A 6349-nucleotide genomic window follows, 5' to 3' on the forward strand; every position below is an offset into this window, starting at 1 on the left:
TTCATCTTGTTAAAAGGTATGTTTTCATAGATCATTAAAATACTTTTCAAGTTTAAATTTCAAAGGAAATCTGGAAAGCTCGCTTTTGAGTTGTTAGAACTTTGTAAAGAGCTTTAATAGTATAAGTGTGAATTTAAAGTACAACCTGATGGAATTCACTAAGTCTAGCATTTTCCAACTACGTCTTGCAATTCGTCGAGGCAAAACACGATGATGTGAAACTGATGACTTGCAAAAGGCAGGGTACACCCTGAACAGGTCGCCAGTCCATCACAAGGCAACAGAGAACAAAGAGAAACAGGATAGAACACCCAATCTCACACACACACTAACTCACTCTGATTAGTCATAAAGAGAGCCCATTTACTGTTGCTGTTAATTGGGGAGAACCCCCTCAAGCACATGGAGAGCACGCAAACCTAGGCCCAGATTTAAACCGGGACTTTCACGCCCCACTGTGCAGCCATGTAGTAAAATGAGACCAAAATTAAGCCTTTTACCTTAATGTAAAGTGTTATGTGTAGAGCACCAACACCACACTTCTCCATGAACACACCACCCCTACACTGAAGCATAGCGGTGGCAACATAAGGCTGAGGGAATGGATTTCTTTTCAGGGAAGGGCAGGAAGGATAGGGGAGCTTGTAAGAGTTGATGGGAAGATAAACTGAGCTAAATACAAGGCAAGCATGAACGGAAACCCGATTAGGGCTGCAAAAGACTTGGGATTTGGCGGATGTTTACGTTTCTGTCAGGACAACAAACCCAAACACATTGTTGCAACTACACTTTATTGATTCAAATCAAATGATGTTCATGTGTTACAACATGATTCAACCTAACATCCATTTGAGAATCTGTGGTTTCAAAAGTGATGGTCCTATCTAATTTGTAAAAATGATTGAACTTTGACAAAGCTACTTTATAAAGAGGAACTGTACACAATTTCAGTCTCTGTGTGTAATGTGGTTCTACAGTATCCATGCAGGGTAACAACACAATGCATGCCTCACTTTTTTATATGTTTATTTGTAAAATAAACACAAAACAACAACACCAATGCATTCTTTTCTTCCACTTTACAACATAGCACTATCCTTGCACTGGTCCCCAAAATTATATACTATGGTTAGAATGTGATAAACAGTAAAAAGGTTTAGGGGCTACAAATACGATAACATGGCCCTCTAAATGTTAATTGCCAAAATGTGTCAATTCTGTAACATACAAAAAAGCAATATTAATATTTTTACATCCACTTGCTTTCATGCATTTGCATCAAACTCAGATTTAATTAATCCATGTACTCATTGTCTGCAACCATTTATTCTTGCAGTGCCCTTCTCCTACAGTGTTTGGGCAAGAATACATGATTCTAAATGTTTGCGGTCTGTCCATACACCATATTGTTTTCTTCCTTAGTAAGAAAACAAGATAAAATCAGTTAGTTACAACAGCAGCTCTTACTTGCTTGGCGCTCGGAGGACTGAAGAGAGGTTGTAGGTTGGCCCAGACATTTTTTCTCTGATGAACAAAAACTCGTGTTGAGTGCTTTTAGCTGAGGAGGCCACAGGGATCTTCTTTTTTGTGTCACACACAAACATAAAAATCACAATGACAAACCAAGAGGGTCTTGGCTGCCTTATGCAATAATTTATGCTCACTTCTTTTTAAATTAATACAACAATGTATATGTTCAGTGATATATTTTGTACACACATTATAGCTTATGTTTCATAGTAGATTCTCAAACTTTCTCTTCCTGTCTCATTAATTTTTTTTTCTGAGGGCTCAATGGAAAAAAATTGGGTGACATGCTTTTTCATGCCCTAACTACACCGTGAATTATGCATCGGTTGCAATGCTCCTTTCTTTTAAGTGGCATTAAAACTGTGGACTGTTCTGAGCCTGTAAGTCCAAGCAAATTTATTTCCCTGCCTTTGCCTTTTCTTACCATCTGTTTTTCTACTCTCATTGTACTAATCAGCATCATTACAGAGTCAAGGTCTTATATCACAGATTTGGGTTAATGGAAGCAACTATGGTTCAAGGGCAAAATTGCAAAAATTTTAAATGAAACTGTAAGATAACTGAGCTTCAAGATGAAACTTGAAGGCTAACAGAATTAACATGGCACTCAGATTACTTGATCCTGAATTATTAACTCACTTATCACCAGAGGTGGGAAGCAACTAGTTACATTTACTCAGTTACATTTACTTTAGTAACTTTTTGAACAAAATTTACTTTTAGGAGTATTTTTACTGCATTGTACTTTTACTTTTCTTTGAGTCATATCATTACTCAAGTATTGCTAATCTTATTTGAGTAAAATTTCTGACTGCTCTACCTACTGCGAGTAACTTCATGAATAAAGAACTCGTTCTAACCAAAAATGCACCAGAGAGACTAAAACCTAGACTTTATGTTAAAGTGAGACTTCTTATTTGTACGCAAGCTTTGTTATTTTAATGTTATTTTCTAACTGCAGAGTTAATTCAGCTATTTGGAGGTCAAATGAACGTACAGTAAACAGGAGATATTGTCATTGGGAGTTCTTGTTGTTCTAACATACTGTATATACATTAACTGCTGTAAGTATTGTTTTCAAGTTTAATGTTTGAAATACCAGAATTTGCACATAACCTTATATTTTTGTCTGTCAGATTATGTAATTTTTAAATATTAAATCAGGTGTTATGATTAGTTACTCAGTGCTTGAGTAGCCTTCTTACTGAATACTTTTTTATTCTTACTTGAGTAATTTCTTGGCTGACAACTTTTTGCTTTACTTAAGTAATAATATGTTGAAGTAGTGCAGTGCTGCTCTTAGATGAGTATAATTTTTGGCTACTCTCCCCACCTCTGCTTATCACAAGTTTAAAGAAATTTGCAAGACTGATTTCATCGTAGAGCGAACATATTTTGATAAGCAAAAAAAGAGGACACTCACTCGATCATTCATATCATTACGCACTTTAACCATTCTCTCTTTCCTTTAAAAAGAAATTCATTATGTGTTACCATAATTACACTTTTGATGAGACAGACTCACAAATTACACATAACACACAGGCGCAAAAAGACACAATCTTTCCAAAAAATGTTTTTTTTAAATCAGTTGATTGCACTGACCCTAAGAAGCTAAATGTGTGCAAATAGTCTTTAGCATCTAATAAGACTCATGTTTGAGTCAAAAAACAGATAGCGGTCCCTTTACAAATGACATACATTACTGTGTAGTTGCATGACTGAATCACACAAATGCTCCATCATTTGGTGTACTAATGCTCAAAGTAAAATACTGTGCGATAAATTTAAATCTTCAAGTTACAGAACTGTGCAATTTGCATGGATGTCCAAACATACATTACCTGAGCAACCAAAGTGTGCAAATACACATTTGCATGTGAGAAACATTGTAAATGATTCTAACTGAACCTGTGGAGTAAGTATTGTGTTTGTAACATATAACAGACTGAACTGGACTGGTGGTTTAGTTGATTAAAGATAGCTTATAGCTTTAACATAAAGTATGCCTCCTATGCATGGTTAGAAAGAATAGTCAAATAACTAACTTTAGATAGGCTTTCAACAGTCAACAAGTTTAAAATTGACTTTAAATTTCTGGAAGTAAATAATGATAGAAATAATCAGTGGTGGGCACAGCTAACCAAAATGTTAGCTCCCTTCGCACAATTATTATTAGTTTCACATTCGTTGAACTGATGATAAATAGGGAAATTTGAGGAAACTATTGCGTGTCACTAACAAACAGCTGTCACTCAGTCTGTGTCAAACATCTTCAGACAAAAGATGCTGCACGCACACACACAGCACATGACGCACACAGCACTGTGTGTTTGAGGGAATAGCTGTTTCAGTTCAGGATAAATTATTTTTTTAAACACTAACTTTTACACAAAAGTGGAAGCTTATGAGAAAAATATTCTATCCCTCTGTGCCCAGACTGCAGCATTTCGAAAAAAACAAGTGCATAAAACTCGGGAAGCCATTCCAATGTTGCCAGTTATTGCAAGAAAAACAAGCACCCAGCTCTATTTCCTCTACTTTAAACAGTATTAATTAACAAGCCCGAAGTCATTTATTATAAGCAGATGTGGCAACACTGATGGAAGCTCGGAACAAAGCACAGTGCTGAGCATTTCTGGAGGTCCCTTTTCCCCTCTATCATTACTTTTTAACAAACATGAAATATATCACAATGTCATATTTCACAATAAGTAACGTTTAAGGTTACTTATTTTGGTAACATCAGTGATATCCAACTTCCATCTACCCAGTATTTACAGCTCGGTTCTCCAACACATTCTAAAGAGATTACATCAGCAGTCTTGTCATGATTCCGGTGACCAAGTACTCAACTCACACCAAACAATAGCTTCTAACAAGCCAGGACAGTGAAGGGTGGGTCATTGATTTGCATCTGACTGAGAATACATCCAGGAGGATGGGCTTCCTCCATGTCCAGTAAAAACGGCAGCATACCAACTGCAGGTTGCTCAAGTGCAAGCCAGCAGAATTGACAAACACTCCTGGATAGGTGTGGAAACGTTTTCAGAAAGAACTGAACGGAAGTCTGATTGCCTCCAATTTAAGCATGTTTGCTGTTACAATGACCCAGATAATTGAAAATTTGCACAGGCAGAAAAAAACAAGATTTTCCTATTTTATGTGTCCTGGATACATGTCCCTCAAAGATTGCCATCGGGCAGTCGCCCAGTAAATTGCAGGACGTGTTTGAAAAACAAAGGTTTCACTGGTCCATGCAGTGACCCCAAAGCCCAGCTTCCAGTCCAGTCTCTTTCCACCTCATGCGGTGCCAGTATTAATATTTGTTCATTGTTTGTAAAGCAGCTCAAGCTTAGGCAGATTGGATTTATAACATATGTTAATCTATAATGGATCTTTAAGCAATTCTTAATTCACAGTTCCTTTTAACCTGTTATTTTTTTTTTTTCGCGTGATGGTTCAAAAATGAACTCCATCCATCTGCTCATCAACTCTGACTAGCTGACTAGTATCACCACAGCTTGATGCTCCCAAACCCATTATATTTTTTATGGGGAGTTTGTGTTCAGGATCTTGTGCAGTGTTTTTTTTCAGCATGCATAGTGTTTCGCATGCAGGCCAAATGTACAATCATGGTCTCATTTGGTCAACACAAGGCAAGGCAAGGTAAGGTAAGTTTGTTTATAAAACACTTTTCAGTTATAACACAATTCAAAGTGCCACCACCTTTTTTGACTTGTTTGATAAAGGCCAGACGTGTGACTAAAGTCCTCCATGAAATTTTCTAATCTTGAGACAATAACTAGAACCCTGTTTTCTCCACAGGTTTATCCCTTACCTGTCTTGTGAGTATCCGCGTTCTTGTAATGCTGTTTGTTTACTTGTGTCTCTAACACATCTTCGAGGCTTTCAAAAAACTAATTTATTCATATTGATATTTAATTACACAGAGTTTGAGTTTATTTACTAATACAGTTACTTCTTAAGGCAATTAAACTTGCAAATACTCACAGAAACCGAAGAGGATTTATTGACATAAATCAGGAAAAAGTATTTTGGTGCTAGAATATGTGAAAGCTGCATGTGTCTTTGAACTTGGATGTTCATTTTAGAATTAGGATTAGAGAAGTCTTCCTCCCGGGGTCCGGACACTTGTGGTGGAGTGGAGGCCAGAGAAGAGAAGGAGCCTGAGAGCGTGAAGGAAGTGATGGGGTGGAGGTGAGTCGAAGCTCAGGTCAAGAGCAGGAGAATCCATAGATGAAAAGCTTCATAAGCAAAGCCTTGCAGGGTGATTGGCTGAGGTAGGATGAGGACTTGAGGCAGATTGGCTGGATCACAGATGTATAACTGTTACGTCCACCAGGCTCGTTTGGTGGGATAACATTACAAGGAGACCACACAAGGATTTTCTGGTTAAATTAAAACTGAATTTATTAAAATATACTAAAGAAATAAAAGCCCAAAGAGAGAATACCTGAAATAAGAAACCATAACTAACCAGAAATAAGCAAATGCAAAACAAACCTAACAAAAACCCAACAATAAGACAAGCTACAAACCAAACCAAACCAAATGGGGATCTGAGGAGGAAGAGCAGGAAGAGAGCCTCCCCTCTGCTGCAAGCATAGCAGCTTTAAAGCAGCAGCGCACTAATCAGGGAAATGCATCCCACCTGCAGAAGGCCTGTCTGTCGAACCCTAAAAGGAAAATAAGGCCAGGACTGACTGCAGCCGTAACAATAATGAAGCGATCGGCTGCAGGAGAGGCTGGGCATGAGTTATCCAGTTTGAATTTACATCTAAACTCTATTTTGCTA

Source organism: Fundulus heteroclitus, chromosome 9 (genome assembly GCF_011125445.2).
Source record: "Fundulus heteroclitus isolate FHET01 chromosome 9, MU-UCD_Fhet_4.1, whole genome shotgun sequence".
NCBI lineage: Eukaryota > Metazoa > Chordata > Actinopteri > Cyprinodontiformes > Fundulidae > Fundulus > Fundulus heteroclitus.